We start from the raw sequence: 20,469 nt of genomic DNA on the forward strand, positions 1-20,469 counted from the left end.
ATTTACGCGACTTGCCAGAAAACTATGATGACTGAAAAAAACCTCTGACTTATGAAGTTGAATCTTCCATACATGTACATTATATTATTATTAAATCTTCATTCACATCGAGTTGGGATTCGTGTAATGATTCCCAAACTTGATCAACAAAAGGTACTGAAACCTTTTGAGGCAACTTTGTTTCTAGTAATTCGAGAACGTAACTACAGAGATCAATGTTATAATCCGCAAACCTTTATTACCTTCGGGTAATGTATTAAACTCAAAGTCTCATTTCAGTTTGCCCATTAGTCCAAGAGCCAAACCCCAAAACTTAGGTAAAGCGTGACATGGAGTACAACTAAGATTTGTTTGCAGAAATATGTTCTTCAAGGTGTCTAGTATGCAAATCCAATGCATGCCCAGCTGGCAGGGTTGAGCATTTTTTTTTTATTGCAAAAAATCACTTATCCCATATGTTTGTGTACAAACGCTCATCAATGTGTTTTATATTATTACGACAAAACTCGGCATATGTTTTCTCGACAAGGAATACTTTTAGGTGTGTACTATAACCAGATATTACACGTAGATATAATTCAGACACGTGGTTAATAATATTATGTATTTAATTTTACCTCAATTTGGTGAAATTACGTACTCAATAGGTTACTTTGTTTTTGATCTGACCTTTGGCTTGCTGCAACATTTCGCAACATTTCTATAAATTTATAACAAACGCTCATCAGAATGTCCTCCGACAATGGCATCCCCATCTCATCGGTGAGGAAGGAAGTCACAGTTGAATGGTAATTTTGGCTAGAGTTGATGGCATTTGGTTGAGACTAAATTTGTTTACTGAGATAGTTGCATCACTGTATAATTTTAGTTAAATATGACACCACAAAACTTTGTTTTAGGTACACATACCCCAACAACTGCACGTAATGGCTTGATGCATTGGCATGTATCTTGTTTTACTGAGAAGCAGAACGACTGGATTATTAAGTTAAATTATAACATGTTTTTGTCCCCTTTCGAATTTTTTTAATTTAAGGGTAAACCACTCATGTTGGACTTTTTTTTATATAGTTTACTCTTGTTATAAATGCATAGAAATGTTGCGAAATGTTGCACCCAGGTCAAAGGTTAGATCAGAAACAAAGTAACCTATTGATAACATAGTTTCACCAAAGTGAGGTAAAAGTAAATAAACACCTAAAAGTATTCCTTGTCGAGAAAACATGTGAAGAGTTCTGTCGTTGTCATTTAAAACACATTGATGAGCGTTTGTACACAAACATATGGGAAAAGTGATTTTTTGCAATAACAAAAAATGCTAAACTCTGCCAGCTGGGCATGCATCAGATTCTTAAAAGGGACCCCCTGGAAGACTCATTTCAGCAAAAAAATGTTAGTTGTACTTAATGTCACGGTTCATGTTCAGTTTTCCTGGAAAAAAAACTAAAACTCCAATTATACGAATAGGCAGACAACAAAGTATTGGTAGAAAAATAAAATAAAGCTGAACTGTGTGGCATCATAGGGTAATACTTGCACAGATCTTTTTAAAAGGGGTACGGAAGGTTTTGTTGAGAACAGTCCACACCCTCTTGAACAGCGAAAGCAAATGTCGGGTTCAACAAGGACTTGTCCAATACTATAGGTTCATTAACCTCTGTTGTTTACCTTGCAAACACACGGGTCTCTTCTCAACTCATGCCTAGCAGTTCTTGCGAGGAAAGCTATACTTACCCTGGTCACGCATACTACCACACGGCTGTCTTCGTGCCAAAGACGTGAGCAACATTTTACAGCGCAACCACAGAGTGCAGCAAATTCATTCACAGACAGGTCCGCGACGCAATGTCCAACTGTAGTGTACGGAACTCTGGAAGTGCCATCCGGGATCCTGCCATCTTCAATCTAGTTTATCTGGGTTCGACGACAACCTACGAGTCGGACATTGTCTTCACACTGTACGTTATCTTGGGTGCTAGACATTGTTAAACATGTATCACCCCATATTGAATATCTCGGGAAGTCGATCAGAATGTCGTCAATCCTGAAATAATCGAGTTGTCGACAATGTCGACATCACTAGAAGAGACGGGAAGAAGACCTCTTAACTTCGGGAAGTGGTTCGCCCGAGATAAATCGTCCAAGAATTTTGCAATCTTACGTTTATAATGTTATTCTTCTGCAGTATATTATCTCGGGATCTCAACATGTATGATGGCACTTCCAGAGCTCCGTAGTAGTAATATTAACGCTGTGTCTTTATCAAACCTCTCTTTCTGTCTGTCTGCACTTATGGTTAGATCTTTTAACTCTCTAAATCAAAGGGTTCTCGATTAACAAGTTAATATGGAAACATGCTGAGTAAATTTCCGCTGAGAAAAAGGGCAAAAATAATGTCACTACTTATGCGAATTTAATCACAGCGTTATTAGAAGTGATACACTTTGAAGATTGTTTAAGACTACATCATACAATTCAACACATCAGCTTCCCGGCTCCAAGTGTTTTCAAGGTTAAATTGAAAAGCAATTAACATTTTTTAACCCATGTTAAACCATGGATTAACTTCTAATCATAGGCCTGGCCCCTAAAGACACTGGACACTATTGGTAGTTGTCAAAGACCAGTCATCACACCTGGTGTTTCTCAACATATGCATAAAATAACAAACCTGTGGAAATTTGAGCTCAGTTGGTCGTCGAAGGTGCGAGATAATAATGAAAGAAAAAACACCCCTGTGACGCGAAGTTGTGTGCTTTCAGATGCTTGACTTCGGGACCTCGAATTCTCATTCTTGTGTCTCGAAGTCAAATTCGTGGAAACTTACTTCTTTTTCGAAAACTACGTCACTTCAGAGGGAGCCGTTTCTCACAATGTTTTATACCATCAACCTCTCCCCATTACTCGTTACCAAGTAAAGTTCTATGCCAATAATTATTTTGAGTAATTACCAATAGTGTCCACTGCCTTTAACGCAACATTACATGATTATAGAGAAACTTACCTTTGGCGCCCCTCCGTTTTGTTTGATAAGGTTGAAACCAAATATTGTATTTAAGATATTTTTGCGAGATTGTGTATCATATACTCTCGTAAAAATGAAACTTAGATGGACTCAGAAAGTACTTATGAACTATTGTTTGAATGTTTCCACCAGGTGATAGTTATGAGCAGCTGTTATTAGGCTTCATCACGTCATGTTAGACTTAATGCCAGACGCTGTTTTACTAATGTCACGACAGGCATGCCACTACACCAATGTTTTACTCGTATACAGCCTAAAATAAACACACGATATGCAGCGATACATGCGCCATATAACATGATTCGTACATAGTCTTTGCTTCAGCTTACGTATTCATGTACTTTGTCATTAAAGGAACACGTTGCCGTGGATCGGTCGAGTTGGTCTTTGAAAAGCGTTTGTAACCGTTTTTTATAAAATGCATATGGGTAGAAAGATGTTGTAAAAGTAGAATACAATGATACACAAACATGCCTTGAAATTGCGTGGTTTTCCTTTTACCTTGTCGACTAACACGTCGGCCATTTATGGGGGTCAACATTTTGACTCCCATAAATGGCCGACCATGTTAGTTCGCACAGTAGAAGGAAAACCACGCAATTTGGAGGCAAACTTGTGTGGATCATTGTATTCTACTTTTAAAACATCTTTCCAACCATATGCGTTTTATAAAAAACGGTTACAAACGCTTTTGTTTTGACCAACTCGTCCGATCCAAGGCAACGTGTTCCTTTAAGTGCGTTGAGATCAATATATGCAGGTCATTTGTATACAAAAACAAAAAGTGCATGCAGTTAACATGATCGTAACCGGAGATATTTATATTTGATACTCAACTCCAATTAGGTTGATTAAAACACATCAAACAGTTTGAAGGCACTGTACACGTTTGGTAATGCCAGTGTTCTCAATTGGTGTATCCCATCAGACGCATAAAATAACAAGCCCGTAGAAATTTGGGCTCAATTGGTCATCGAAATTGCGAGACAACTATTAAAGAAAAAACACCCGTGTTGGACGAATTCGTGGTCTTTCAGTTAGGAATAAAAGACTTCTAGCTAGATGCCATTTAATATTTGAGTGAGAAATTACCTCTTTCTAAAAAATTACGTCACTTCAGAGAGAATAGTTCCCACGACGTTTTACACTATCAACAGCTCTCCATTGCTCGTTAACAAGTCAGTTTTGAAGTTAATATTTGTTTTGAGTAATTACCAAACCTGTACCTTCCCTTTAATTAGCCTCGATGACAACGCGATGAACAGGAAAAGAGAAGGCATGTTCCGTTTTTTAGATTTGTTCAGAGGTATGAGGGAACCCCGTGTACTGAAATGGAGAGCGATAACCTAATCCAAATGCAAAGCTCTGGTCTGATGTGGGATTCACACCAGGGTCCAGAGATGAAAGTCAAGGAGACAAACCACTGAGCCAACATTAACTAGTGCATGGTTTTAGACAAACATCAGCTTTCCTTTACGTGTATTTAGGCACGGAACAGACGAATAATAACAAGCACAAATTGTTATCTACCAACTAGTGAAACATAGTGTCATTCAGTCAAACAATGTTTCAGGAAACGCAAACCAGATCGGTTTCTTCAAAAAGAGGCTGCATTCACAGGACACGTAGAACTCTCGTGTAACTCGAGGCTTCTCCTTGAGCAAACACAAGAATGCGATTCCAGGATTTAATCAAACAAGCAAGACAACAAGAAAAAAACACAATTCAGAGCGTCGGTGACAGCAGGTGAAAACTGTGAGTCGTGAAATTAAAAACAAACAGTGCCACTTTTACGAGGCTGTTTTTATATATTAACCACTGACATGTTTATTCTCAAATGCATTTATATTGCCGACGAACTCTCACATAAGACCCTGTATTTGTCTGCGCATCAAAGAAAATAAGAGCTTGTTTCTTAGCGTCAGTAAGTTGTTTGTTTTCACAATGTGGTGTTGTTGTAGGACATTGACGTTTAAAAACAAATGGATATCGTCATGTATCCTGAACATATATGTGCCGCTTTTTGTTGCCTTCATTTAGGGGGGAAGTGACGAGTGTTGTTCTTCATAACACTCGGTTCACACTGAGGTCCCGTACACCTTTTCTCCCTGATCAGTTTTCATCAGTTGCCGTTTAAGGAATGGCTGTTTTAGGAATAGCTGTCAATTTTGACAAAACTGAGTAACATAATACCGTAAGGGTGTGGAAATAGATATAGGATCTCATCTTCAAAACACTCGGTTCACACACAGGTCCAGTACTCTTATTAGTCCAGGTTTTCTCCCTGATCAGTTTTCATCAGTTGCTGCTTTTGGAATTGCTGTCGTGTGAGTTGACAAAACTAGGTAACATGGAACCGTAAGGGTATGAAAACAGATATATAGGATCTCTTCCAGACGTCTGATATACGATATGCAAGAATGTGTACAACCTTCGGTGAGATTGCTGCTCACAGATGTGCAGATAACTTTACATGGTATATATTTTAATTTATTTTAATTCTTTGGACATTATAACAATTATAGAAACAAGCTAAGGCCGTCCAGGGAAAAGCAAAAGGCACAAAAACTGTCATAAAAAGATGTGCCCTCCCAGACCTTGCTGGTAAAAGAGGTAAACATGTAGATACTTTAAAACACATAAATCTCAAATTGTATAAACATATGATTGAGCCAAGGATGCTCGCTGATGACAAGAAGCAGGGGAGGAAAGTGTAATAGCAGTAAATAAAAGTGAAGCATGAATGATCCCAACTGTGATGTTCATACTTATCATAGCTTAGCAAACACAAAGGTTCCGTTAAGCTTCAGAGTAACGGTGATTAATTCATTGGAGGCATTATTGGTCTTATTACCAAAATTATAAACATTATTAAACTTGTCAATATTTCGCACGTTAAACATAAACCAGAGGTTATAATCAACATCCAAAAGTTTGAATAGAAGTTTCGCGTTAAAAACCCAAAGGAGAGAACACATAAAACACAGTTAATGGTAGAGTATTTCAGCACATGCAAATAGACACACAGCGATGCAGAATTTCGAGACATGTATTTAAGAGGCTTTTAAGAATACCTCGCCTACGTCATTCTTATTCGTAGCGTAGTTATCGTGCATACGATGCTTGCCCAGCTGCCATTTAACACACCGTAAAAACTTGTTCATAATAATAGTGGCTTCTTATATATAGCGCACACATCCGTCACTCAGTGAGGCTCAATGCGCTTTAACAGTCAGTATTTTCCTGCAATGTATGTGGGACTAATATAAATTTGAATTATGAGACTTCTTTTACATAAAATATCACCATGTCGCACCATCGCTATTGGTCAGAGCATTTCATCTATAAACACCGACCTGTGGTCAGACTGCCTTCTGTTCCGGAACTAAGGAGTGTGTCACAGGTTTTCAATTTAACTCAATCTACATTTATTTCCATTTTGGTGAAAAGGGAGAATAATTAACCACTTAAGTACTTGTTTAAGTCAAACTCAGTCAAGAACAGGTCAAGAAAACAATTAATGCAAATGAAATGAAAAAAATATGTAATGTATACGGAGCACTCGTTGGTTGAACACAGTTGTCCAACAACCAATATGTGAACATACCGTTATTGTAAGAAAAGAACGAAATGAGTGGGGAAAGGGAAAAAGAAAAAAAAAGGTTTTCTTACCTTCTTGACATTAAGCTTGCACTCTCCGATTCTTAAGAAGCTTGTCTCTACTACTACCCTTTGCCTCTTGTGTTCCTCAATCACAGAATCCTTCAACGCACAAACCACTGTCGGGAGTTATCTATTAATAGGTTCCGAATCCACGTGTTCACAGACACTGTTTGAACCATCCACAGATTATGTCTACGCAAGATGTATGGTATCTCCACTTTTCACTCACTTGATGCGTTGTCGCACTGCGTACGATCCCGCTGAGTTCGCGCAACCTGTAACCAAGGAAACCAAGTACACATTGTAATGATGGAGGGAGATGGTTTGTGATCAGCATGCTGGGTGTACCACACAAAATGGGCTCCCTACAAACATCAGTTCTAAATGCTAAAACCACTCACAAGTATCTGAACTTCTTGAAAGCAATATTTGCTTTGTTTTAAGAGATTCAGAAACTTGAACAGTAAAGACTAGCCAGACTCCTTCTAAACACGAACCTTCACCCTTGACAAAATGGAGCATTTTTGTTGTTGTTAGGGCCAGTGCACCCATAATGCTCCAGGTTGAAAGTCAACAACCCAAATGGGCAAACAAGGGGCAAAAGGATTGAAGACCTGCTTGAAAGAAAATTGCGTAATGCGACTATAAATAGATTTTAATTGTGAAAAAAACCCAATAATTTCGAATTCCCCTATCCGGCGCTTTTCATAAAGATTCGCGAAAAGCTCCGTTACGTTAATCACTCATGTTACGTCAAAGTTGGGAGCTCCAACGTGTATAGCTGCTTTGTAGCAGTGTGGAGGTATAACAAAGCAAACTCCGAGAGATGACGTCAAAGCATTGTCATTTTGACGCGCGCCGTCAACGGCAGAAGTGTTTTTAGTTTTTCAAAACTTTGAGGTTGGGGGCCGTGGCCTGTTTTTTTAATCGATAATGACGGAAAATTCAGGAGTGTACACATCAAAATTACAGAGTGAACAAACGCAATAGAGTTTGCGGACGTGATATCATATACTATTGCTAGTGTTTTGGCCTTCAAAACGCCTCAGACATACCACCTGTTCTATAAACTGTAGCTGGTATCTCCCCTTACTGGTTGTTTCCCTACTTTCCACACCTTGCATTATACTGTAATTTTGCGCTTCATAAATTCCAGCTGTTAATATTACTTATATTACATAACGAAGGTAGCAACAGGTGCATTGATGCTTGTCTTCTCAAATCCAGAGTTATATAAGTGACCTCTGTTATTCGTTCATATGCTTTGTTTTTTAAATAAATACTTTTAAACACGTGTTTTAAATCAATGCAGGTCTCGTTTAGCTTAGTTTAGACAACATACATGTTTATCAATATTGTGAAGCTTAAGTAACGCTGTTCCTTTTAAAAATTATTGTTTAGTTTTGTGTTTTGAAGAATATGTATATTATTTATCAAAATATTTACACTTAAAAAAATAAAAAAAATCTTATCCGACTAAAATTCCCTGCAGTGAATCCAAACATTTGTTTTTCTTTTAAACAATGGCACTTTCCAGGAGCAAAAACAATTGTGTAAACTTTCGTTTTTACTCTGAAAGCTGAAACGGTACAACTTACACGTGAAGCATGAGATAGGCCTGGGTTCAGAAAGAGGATTTAAAATGTGGATTTATAAGTTATAAAGCCCCAATTCAAGGTTTTGCCTACAAAGGAACTATACACTGAGACGACAGCCCAAGCTCATGGCTCACCATGGTTCACCTTTCTTGTTGAAGGAGTAAGTACAACAGTACAACGTGTACGTTAACGCGAAACCTATAGGGTGCGTTCGTTTAGCTTCCCCGGGTCGACCCCGGTGTGTGGCGTTTTGTTTTTCCAGGACGAACGTGTGCAGATAATTACTCACGTTCGTCCTGGAAAAAAAAACCGCCACACACCGGGGTCGACCCAGGGAAGCTAAACGAACGCACCCATTATAACCTAGATGTATCGTGCCTCTATAAAAACCTTGTGGCGAGTCTAACATGTGCCACTATTCCACTCCTTTCAGCATTCTATGCGACATCCGCAAATACTTATGCAGTTAATCAGTGAGAAGGACATAATCCAAGAACACCGATTAAACTCGCTCAACATTGTTTTTCTCTTCTTAACACAGAGTTCCGAAGGTGACATCGGAATTAAAGACCTTTCCAGCGCAGATTAGAGCCAACGGGGGTTTCTATATATTATTTTATGGTATTTGTTGCTTTGGTTATAGAAGCAGATGTGTTTGTAAAATGTGAAATGTCACCTCTGAAGATCACATTGACAGTTATGAAAATCCCGGGAAAGGAGGCAAGCTACGGGTTGTAGAGGAAGTGATTAGGAAGACCCCACGTGTGATTACCCCCAAGTGTCTCTTTGCAGTGTTGGAAAGGATTTATTTTAATGCGAAAATAAAATTAGCTTTTGCAGAAAGCAACCCAAAAGGACATATTATGGAATTAATGCCAACAATAGTGAGTGTAGAGTAATTCTCGAAGGTTAACCATGGCAACACACAACATTCATAATTTTACTTAATGTTTTAATCTTTAAAAACTGTTTTTTTTTCTTTGTAACAGTTATGATTTTAGTGTAAGTCACTTATTTGATTCATCGTTGTTTCACTTGTTTGTATATTTATTTATTTTATTATTATTATTTTTTATAGAATAATTATTCATGTTTAATGGAGGGGGGAGTCAATACGTTTATTATATTTTATTACAATCCATAATTTTTGAATTAAAAAACAAAGTTCCTGAAGCTTCATTAAACTGGTTTTGTACACAACGTCTCGGTTCGTTTTAAGTTAGACTGTCTCAACCATTATGCATACAGATGTCCCATTGACAGTGAATAAGGTGAAGATCTATTTGCTTTCTATGATCACCTGTTTTTTTAAGTATTCAACTTTACGCCTACGACCCTAGAACTGACACTAGCAAAACTATTTTACAGTTAAGTGCTACATCAATATACTCTGTAAGTCTTCAGTATGGTGTAAATAATGGGAGAGCTTTGAATGAACGTTAGTAAACAAATAAAATCTGTGACACACAATTTCGTTCTTTGAATACAAGATGTTGGAACACATTCAAACTCAATCAAATGAAAGGATTCTGCGCGAGCGATGTGTTAGCGTGTGACAGAACATGCTTCAAACACTTATCAGTATTACCTAATTACTTACGTCGCAATAAATAGAATATTTTCAAAATTAATTACAACCAGACACAAAAATTCTAATTTTATAATTGCCAGTGTACCCAAAACGCTCCACGTTGCAAGTCAAAAACCCCCAAGGACACATATATTTCAATCATTCCTTTCCAGCCACGACCATCACAATATTGATGATGAGAAAGAAATCGTGGGTTTCCTTTTTGTCATGAGGTTTAGTGCGTGATTTTCACAACCTGGAAGTTTGCTGCCACCTATTGTCCCAAAAACTCTCACATAACCCCCATCTATTATAGATGATTTTACGAAATTGATACCTCTTGTAATAAGAAAACCTTAATCTTAATTAATTTATACCTGACTCTGTGATTAAAATTTAAAGAAAACAAAACAAACACACACGGACGTTTACCAAATCAATCATAAAACATCAAATTCACCTATTGACCGTCTAATTAGGTGCTCTCTATATCTTACGGAGTGGTTGTAACGTGACTGTTTATTTTAACCTTAGCAATAACCTAAAGCGGTGTTTGAAACTATGGTATAGATGATAAAGCTAACCTATAATAATTTTATACGTACAGCCATTTGAAAACTTTCCCCTTTTTTGTTTTACTTTTGGTTCTGAAAAAACCGGTATGGTATCGAAATTTCAAACAGGGTATACCATACTCTTGACCTGCAGACGAGCAGGGTATACGTCGAGTCTGCAGCGGGCTTTTTCCAAGGCCAACAGTTATCCAAAAAGATATTTCATATGGTCGTATCCGCAAGTTAACTTTTTAAAAATTAAATTCAGTTTTAGTTCACTCACAGATATACTGTAGATTTAACCGTACTACTAATAGTTTTCACCGACAACATCCCTGACGTGACGAAACAATTTAACACCTTTTAAACATTTTTTTTTCTCGTTTTACTCTGTAAAGCATTTTCTAATGAGATTAAGTATTTCTGATGAGAATATGCTCCAGATCCAGCTAATCAGGAAACCCGTCCTTGACATAGAATAATAAGCGAAAACTTCTTGGTTACAGCACAATTTCTGTCAGTTTCTGCAGTCGTTGACAAATATGCATTGAGGACGATACAGCCCGGTGGCGCCAAGTTGAGGAACGGGGGCAATATAAATTGATTGACGAATGAGTGAGGCACGTACAGATAATGCATCTCCTAAAATGCTAATTAGTTTCACAGTGCCCCCCAAAAAGACTGTTCAGATCAAAAAAAGGTACACAACTATTAACTGCCGTATTCAAAGGGAAAGCATACCTTTGTTCGAGTGTTTAACAATGTCTCCTTATACAGCGCACATATTCCTCGGTCAGTGACGCTCCATGCGCTTCAACATTCAATATTTGACTGCAAGGTGTTTTGGGGCAACGTTTTAAATAATTGGACCTACTCCCTTTTACTTAGCACCATGTAATAGTTTACAATGTGCCGTGGGCCAATACGCTGCCAATCAATAAAAAATACATTTTTTCATGCTAAAATAATTTTCGTCTCATGATCACTGAGACGAAATAGTTTCCATGACATTGTTTTACTCATTTCTCAACAACTAAACCACCTCAGCAAGTTATACTTTCAGGGAAGCTTTCTACTATCATTATCTTCAAACTGTGTAAGTTCAGTGTTACTATTTGGACATTGTGTTCTGCGTCCTACAAAAAGTACTCAGACCCTTTGAATACAGGAATTATCTTGTTTTGTTCTCTTCTTACATTGGTTGGCACTTGTGCATTTCAATGGGTCTACCAAATGAAGCCCATTTGCATGCTATGACCACTTGACTGCCACGCTCTCGTAGCAGAGAGGCGAGAAATCGATTAACATGGAACGTAAGTCAGAACTGGTGATAATTGCAACAGCAATTATTCAGCTCCAAATTACCAATTTAAAAAAGGCACAAAAGTGGGTAGGAGCCTTTCCAAGTCGCTGGTCTTACACGCGTAACAAATAATCAAATTTATAAAGAAATACATAACAATATAACAACAATTAGAAAGCAAGTTAGACTTTTAATCAATATAAAATACTTAGTATAGTATCACTCACTTGGTGTATCCCCCTAAAATGTATAAGATAACAAGCCTTTATAAATGTTGGCTCAATTTGACATCAAAGTCGTAACAAGTGAATGAAAGGAAAAACTTCCGCGTTGCATGGATTTATGTGCTTTCAGGCTGCTGAGAATGGCTTCGTGCATGCGAATCCCTTCTCAAATTAAAATATTTGTTGAAAACTACCTCTTTCAAAGGGGTTGTTTTTCAATGTTGTTATCCCTTTATCTAAATGTTAACATTTCATGTTCGGACAAGCTTGTTATGAGCTATTACCACGAGGGGGCGTATTGATTATATGTGCTCGTGCATGACTGTCGAAGGTAAATCTGGCAAATAAAGGATTCGGGTACTTTTTCAAAATGTCCACAGATTGACATTAAACTTACAGGGTTTGAAGATAATGATAGTGGAAATCTTTTACAAAATGTTATGGACCAAACTCTGTAGGATACTGACGAGATATATAGTTGTGTGCAATGTATAACTTATTATGTGTTATAGAGACAAATATTACTAACTGAGGCTCTGTAGTTTTTGAGAATTGAGTAAAACAAGTCGCAAACTAATTTTCGTCTCAGGACGATGAAAATTATTTTAGCATGTAAAAACCCATTAACCAGTTATGATATTATACCATGATTATAGCATAACTGGTTAATACGTTTTGACATTCTAAAACTGAGACGAAAATTATTTGTTTTTTCTCGTTTAAAAAAAAAACTACAGCACCAGTAAAATTTCAAGGGAAGCTTTCTACTATCATAATCTTCAAACTGTGTAAGTTTAATGTAAATCTGTGGACATTGTGGTTTGTGTTAGGAAAAAGTACATAGACCTTTAAGTGGGTTGCATTTGCAATCGTCTACCCACATTAGACTCGCTGTTATTAGTTTAATTCATGTTGCCCGAGAAATGTTTAATATAACTTGTACTGTTCCGGTTCTCTTGTTTACAGAGTTAAAAGGTTGCCATCCGTGCCCCAACAAACATTGTTAATTGGATGATACAGTTGTCTCGTTATTTTTGGAAAAGTAGTGTGGCACTTTGGGACTCCGTAAAATGTGGACCCGGATAAGTTAAAGGTGTTTACTAAATATGGTTAAAGTCAAACCATCAAAATTTTTAAATAATTATCTACATGTACAAATGAATGGTTAAAGTCAAACAACCATCAATCAATACGTCATTGCCACCCAATCGAATAATAAAAACATGATTGATTGAATACAGAATAGAAGGTGATCAAGTGGTGGATGTCTCCAAAAAGCAAAGAACCACGTTTGTAGCAATTGGTTCAGTCCTTCATCTTAACACGATATTCGCTCAGCAATATATGCGGCGTCCAGTTTATAGAAACATTTGTATGTAGATCGAAAAGGTGCTTCAACCCCTTTTTGCTGCGTCCCACTTATATCACAAAATACTTGTTTAGCATGCGTTCCGAAGATGTCCACAATTACTCCGTGTGGCGTCGTTATATACCACTCTTGTGTGCAATTCAAATGTGTAGCAAAAATAACTTGGTGCACACAATAATGTTGTTTATATTAGTTGATTTGGTTGCGCCCTCTTATACACAACTTCTTTTTGATGCGTCCAGTTATATTATTCCTTATAGTGATAATTTCAAAACTTTTGTGATAACGCGCCCCGTTATATTAAAGACTAATTAAGTGATCTGTGACCATGTGTCGCCAACCTCCTTCGTGGTGCACGTCCACTTATACACAATACTATTTTAGTATAAACTTATTTTTAGTACAAAGCGCTATATAAATGTAATTATTATTATTATTATTATTTAGTAATGTGATATTCTAGAAGGGTCCGCGCACTCGGTAATTTTTTGTAACCTTGTGATGCGTCCAGTTATACTACTCTTTAAAAAAATGTATTATTTCAAATGTATTCAAAATACCTTTATGATGCCGCGTCCCCTTATAAAACTATTTTAGTGACCATTGATAAGGTGTCGCCAACACAATATTATTTTGTGAATGTTATTTTCTACAAAGTTAAACGTGCATGGAAACATTGTGTGGCGTCCAGTTATAATATATTTGATAAATCAAATGTGATAAACCCTTTGTGATGCCGAGTCCACTAACAATAATATTTGATATATCAAATGTGTTCACAAACCCTTTGTGATGCCGCGTCCCGTTATAATACTATTTTAAGGAACATTGATCAAGTATCGCCAAAACAATATTAGTTTAGTGAATGTGATATTCTACAAGGGTCTACGTGCAAGGTAAACTATTTTTGACGTCCAATTAAACTATTCTTTACATATTGACAATTTCAAATGTGTTCAAAATACCTTTGTGATGCCGCGTCCCGTTATAATACTATTTTAGTGATCACTGATAAGGTGTCACCAACACAATATTATTTTAGTGAATGTGATATTCTAAAAGGGTCCGCGTGCCTAGACTGGCGCCCGTGATCTTGACTCAGGCAACGTCAGAGTATACGGGATTAACCACGGTGCGAAAACACGTTTGAAATTTGCGGGCAGGTGGCATGGTCGGAATTTAATTTTGAGAAGGGAGCGAATCTGTACAAGCTTGAATATTTATTTAATTTAGTATAATATTATGACAGATTTTTTTTGAAATGGTTCGCGATGATCAAAACGACGGATCCACACACAGGATCACTGGATGATGACAACAGCGTTTTGCCCACGAGCGATCGGCAGTGTAACTCGCCACTGAATTAAATTTGACACACGGGTCGTTTTTTAGCATTGTGGATACGGGGGACACACTATCTTAAAGGCAGTGGACACTTTTGACAATTACTCAAAATAATTATTATCAGAAATGATTACGAGTAATGGGGAGAGGTTGATAGTAAAAAACATTGTGAGAAAAAGCTCAAAGTGACGTTGGTTTCGAGAGAATTTTTTCCACGAATTTGATTTCGAGAGCTCAGATTTAGAATTTGAGGTATCGAAATCAAGCATATGAAGGCACACAACTTCGTGTGACAAGGGTACTTTTCCTGTCATTTTAGCAGGCAAAGTTGCTATTGAGGAAAGCGTATTTCACAGGTTAGAAAAATTGGACGCCATATTGCGCGTTTACCATCGATATGCATTGTGACGTCATTTATTTTGCGTGCGGTAAGCACCGGCATGCTTTTTCGTGCGCTTCTGTCTAGCAGCGCTATGAACTGGAAATCGAACAGTAAGCACAAAATCGGCCGCTTAAAGCAGCGCTATGAAATTGGGACATGGTCCTCAAATTGTTTTCAAATGTAATGGCATAGACATTATTTAACTAGCTGAACAATTATCCTACATCAACCATATGCTCAAACAACAGGATGAATGAGACTCGACAAGAAACGTTTTTTTTTTTTTTAAGTTGGTGAAAAACACACGCAGTCAATTTGTCGCACACATTGATCAGTATAGAACATTAGTCAGGAACAAACACCCAACCAATACGATATTGGTTTAATGTATGTTTGACAGCATGTCAAAGCACATACCATTTTGGCTCGATGAATAAGAACTCTCACACTAGAAGGGTTTCCCACCATACACCAGCTGGTGATCTCTCAAAATAATGTGGATGTCGGTAAATAACCAGCAACATTGTTATAGGATATCGACAGGTGGGTATAACTTTGTCCTTAAAACAGCTGTTGAAACAGTGTGCAGTTATATTGCTTAAATAACAAATACAAATCTATTAAAGGCACTGGACACATTTGGTATTTTCAAAGAGTAGGGTTCTCACTTGGTATATCCCAGCATATGCATCAAATAACAAACCTGTGATAATTCTGACTCAATTGGTCATCGAAGTTGCAATAAAATTAAGAAAGAAAAAACAACCTCGTTTCATTACTTTGTGTGCTTTCAGATTCTAGGGCTGTAGCTGAAGTTGTTGTATTAATTCAGTGATAAATTACCTCTTTCTGCTAAAACTATGCTACTTCAGATGGAGTCGTTCCTCACAATGTTTTATACTACCAACAGCTCTCCAATGCTCATTACCAGTTAAGTTATTATGCTAATAATTATTTTGAGTAACAACCAATAGTGTCCAGTGCCTTTAAGAGGTAAAATAGCGGATGTATTGCCAGAGGGAGTCCCCTTTAACATACAAAGAAGAGAATCTGACACAGTCTACAGAGACTGAGCTTACAGTAAACACTTCACGATTGAGTTTGAGGGAACAAATACGAAAGTCAAGTTTACTCGTCAATACTATGAGAAGTCTAGTAGACTTGCGGGTACAGTCAGACTTGCGGTACAGCCATGTCTACATATTTTAAAGGCAGTGGACACTATTGGTAATTACTCAAAATAAGTATTATCATAAAACCTTTCTTGATTACGAGTAATGGGGAGAGGTTGATTGTAAAAAACATTTTGAGAAACAGCTCCCTCTGAAGTAACGTAGTTTTCGAAAAAGAAGTAATTTTCCACGAATTTGATTCCGAGACCTCAGATTTAGAATTCGAGGTCTCGAAATCAAGCATCTGAAAACATACAACTTCGTGTGACAAGGGTTTTTTGTTGTTTCATTATTATCTTGCAACTTTGGCGACCAATTGAGCTCAAATTTTCACAGGTTTGTTATTTTATGCATATGTCGATATACACAAAGTTGGAAGACTTGTCTTTGACAATTACCAATAGTGTCCAGTGTCTTTAAAGCACAAAACAAAAACAACTTCCTTTAAAGCAGACGATAATATTTCAAAAGAAGTCTCCAACCCCGAAACTATTTAATCCATGTTATTGTGTGAAAAACTGGTCAATCTTATACCAATGTTGTGTACACAGAAAGGAGCGTTGACTCAACAGTGTTCGGATCTTTCTAGAGCAACACTACTCCTTACAGTACGGAGCCCCTAAAGGGTCATGAACAACAAATTATTTTGCCTATAGATATAAATCACACATGTAAACTCTAAAGCGTACTACCAAAAGAAACTTCAGATGATCACAACACGCAAAGCTTCAACTATTGAGTACGTACTATTATTTTCTACGAAGATTTGTTTGTATACAGGGCTTTCCGTTACTTTTTTTTAGTCGGTGCACCACTCAGTGTACCAGGGAAGTAACATACGAATTACAGCTTGATGATTGCTGCAACGCCGTAATGGAAACTTCTGGAAATCATTTGCTGTTTTTTATTACTGTTTGTTTTTATAAAAACTATATTCGTAATAATATATTACACAATTACCTCTTAAGGTAATTTTGAAAATTAGATCAAGTACAGAATTCATCTTGAATGGCACAACATCAGCTGGAATAAAATTATCGATGTCAAGAAAAACATAAAGAAGAAGAGAATGAAAGGGAACAAAAGACAGAATTGCAAAAAGTGCCACAGGATTGTTTCTTTTATAACTGGCGTACTTTCCCTTTCGCATTCCGAATTCGCACAATGCCCAATCTAATTCGTTAATTCGTCTTTAGTTCGCGTTGTTCATTCCATGCAATGGTACACAAAACAATTCCTGTACCAAATAGATAATGCAGTATACCAATTCGATAAACCGTTCAGCGTGGTGATGTCACGTACAGGGCAAAAGGGAAAACAAAATAACCAAACACAATCTGAAATAACACAAAGCCTTTATATGAACCGTTTCAAGAATTAATTCCTCTGGGTCCTGCCTTCTTTGATGATTATAAATCCCACAAAGAAGCACTTATAAACAAAATGTCACTGCTTCACCTGATGTCTGGAGGGGGAATCGAGTTATCGGCACTGCGATTCACAATAGAAATAAGTACATGTAGTCATGTTCAACTGTAAAGTACCGTTATCTTTTTCAGGCGTGTATACATTATTATGAGAGAATGAAAAATAACGGTTAGCACATGACTATTCGATACATGCAATTAATACATGACCTAAGAGAGAGTGGAAACCTGGATGGGTCGAGACTAATGATGAAAATTAATAGCAAACTTTGTGCACCCAAATGGCTGGCAGGGATACAAACTACTAAACGAGTTGAGATGGTTTAAGGAATGCTTTGCACCAAATAATGAGAGGACACAAGACGCCAGTCTCCATTTTTCCCGAAGACAAGCAGAGGACATGTTCGAAACGTCGAGACCACAACGGCTCTTTTCGGAGCCAATATTCCAGCAAAAAGAACCAAATGTACACATGTTTCCATCAAATTTATGAGTTTTAGTTATATCAAGCCCCATCCCGATCCAACGAAACCCCTGTGACGTTCAGTCGGTAAAAAATTGCGGGAGAAGTTCAAATATTTGCTGAGAACTTTGCAACCGCGTGTGCGCAAATTACGCTTTAAGTCGACCAGGGGTATTCAATGTTTTTCAATACAAGTACATGTTAATTACAAGTATAATATTATGTAGGTGTAAATATTGACACATATTAAACAACGTAACAAAAACCAAAATCTTCGAAAATATCAAGAACCCTAAATAACACAGGATTACACAATCATATAGAAAAAAAGTGACGTATAGCATTTGTATGCTTTTCCCTATGACAGACAATGACTTGGGCAGGAAAAGGACACACAAAAGACAATGACACAAACCATGTAGATAGATATGTAAGACTACTTTTATACCAAAATATAACAATATATAGAAGACAATTGTTTGTAAGAATCACATGCAAGAGCCTCGATACAAAGATTGACAACTGCTGTCGAGTGTTTCATTTCAAAGGAGTGAAGTGTATCCTACGGCTCAACAACTTCTTAGATGTGCATAAAGACGGTAAAGACATAACTAAACCTAGAAGCCATCCACAAGCTGCTGGTGAAACTAAACAACTAATACCGATGGTTGTGCTAAATATTCCGGCATGAGGCGTCAAATGCTAACAGGAGCGTGATGGTAGCACCTCTCTCGGTGACTGCGTGTATTAAACACATTGTACGCTTATAAAAATAAACACGGCGTTTCGGGGCGCGGGAGTTTTCAGTGGTGCATCCGTGCATTGTAATGTGACGGGAGTTGTCAGTGTTGTGCTCAAACAAACAAAATTACTCCATTTAATGAGAAAATTTTGAAGATTTTGGCGCTGCACGAGGAGATACGTGTACAAAGTATATTGGAAGTGCAGGGACAAAGAAGGAAGAACACATGAATGCCACCACAATAATGCAGTTTTGAGAGTAAGCGTTTATATTCATGCACTGTGAAGGGAATAGTGTGTTCCCGCATTTTAAAATGAGATTTTGGTTGCGACTTCTCTTTAAAGAGTCTGTGGTGAAATAGTGGCATTTTTTGGTTTGCTGTCCTCATCGGTCAATATGTTTTGGCGTCTCCTAATGACCTACTGTGAATTGATTGGGACTTTAAAATGCTGCCCGGTAAAGTAATTAATAGAATCCGATCTTCAATTTGATACCGTCACATCCTGCGCGGGCCCGGCCCATGCGACGGAGCCCTAAATGTGCACGTTTTCCAAACTGCATTTAGGCACGCTCGGTAACGAAAATTTCAATAACAAACTCACCTACATGGGTGATCGAAAATGAGTTAGAGTTGTGGAGAGTGCGATGTTTGTTTAATTTTCGCACACCATCTCTGAATACGGATTTGTCCGGATAGACGTTATGTTGACGGCAACATATGTTTTGGCTTTGAGCTACGTCAAGTGCTCAAACTCTTCTATGCAGCCAAGTTTTCCACTGACCAATCACGCAAAGAATTATATAAAACTCCCGCGTACCATACGCGGTCTATTTGCATACCGGATATATGTGTTTAAAATGTAAATGTGGTTGATCGTAGTAGCCAACCTCAATCCACATAGTGCACGATCTTGTCGCGCCATTTCGTTTCTTTCTCAGATTGCCTTGCTCGATTATACCATGATAGCAAGGCTGCGTACTAGCCGAGATGCACAAGGGCTATCTTAAACATTTCTGCAATGCATCGTTGGAAAACTAGGTTCAGTAAAACATGTAGAACAACAGTGAAACAGTTCAAGCTCCCATATTGGACCGTGCTGTAGTCACGTAATTATGCCAGGTTTTATAGTTGTTTTCCGCATTGCTATAAAATCAGCATGTCACTATGGCTGCCGATGTTGCTTGTGGACTCGGGTTTCACCCTGAATCCTTTGCGCATAGAACATGTGCGTTTTGAATTGCCTATCACGAGATATTGAATGACGTCAAGTGGTAACTATCCAAAAGTTTCCATTCTGTCCAGTTCGGGGTCATCATGTTTGGTAAGAGAGGAGTGTACACTTCCTGTGGAAGGTCTGTATACGTGCACGACGGCGTTAGTTGCCCTTGTACGATGTAAGGCCTAACCCAATAAACTAAACGAGACATTGAGAACGAGGAGGGAGCGACTGTCGGGTAAGACTGAGAAGGAAGTTTAGGGGAGAACTGGGCAGGGCAGTTTTGACAGGATTTAGCAATAACATCCCTACATCTTGGTTTTGCCAATTTACTTCCTTTTAATACCGCTCTGATTTGATTTGTATTTTGCTCCACACCTGGGTCCCCCGTCGTCAAAGAGCAATTAACCATTATA

General features: G+C 37.7%; 2 protein-coding genes across 3 annotated transcripts in view; both read right to left on the bottom strand.

The window, feature by feature from the left end:
- LOC139949578 (uncharacterized) overlaps positions 1-20,469 on the bottom strand; it is a 222,733-nt gene that overhangs the window by 65,506 nt on the left and 136,758 nt on the right. The window lies entirely within an intron of this gene.
- The window catches only part of LOC139949577 (growth hormone secretagogue receptor type 1-like), a 206,504-nt gene that overhangs the window by 56,132 nt on the left and 129,903 nt on the right, over positions 1-20,469 (bottom strand). For both annotated transcript variants that reach the window (XM_071947976.1, XM_071947977.1), the window contains exon 5: positions 6,698-6,963. The gene's annotated coding sequence lies outside the window, so the exon portion shown is untranslated. The remainder of the gene's footprint in view (positions 1-6,697; positions 6,964-20,469) is intronic.

The sequence above is a fragment of the Asterias amurensis genome, chromosome 17 (genome assembly GCF_032118995.1).
Source record: "Asterias amurensis chromosome 17, ASM3211899v1".
NCBI lineage: Eukaryota > Metazoa > Echinodermata > Asteroidea > Forcipulatida > Asteriidae > Asterias > Asterias amurensis.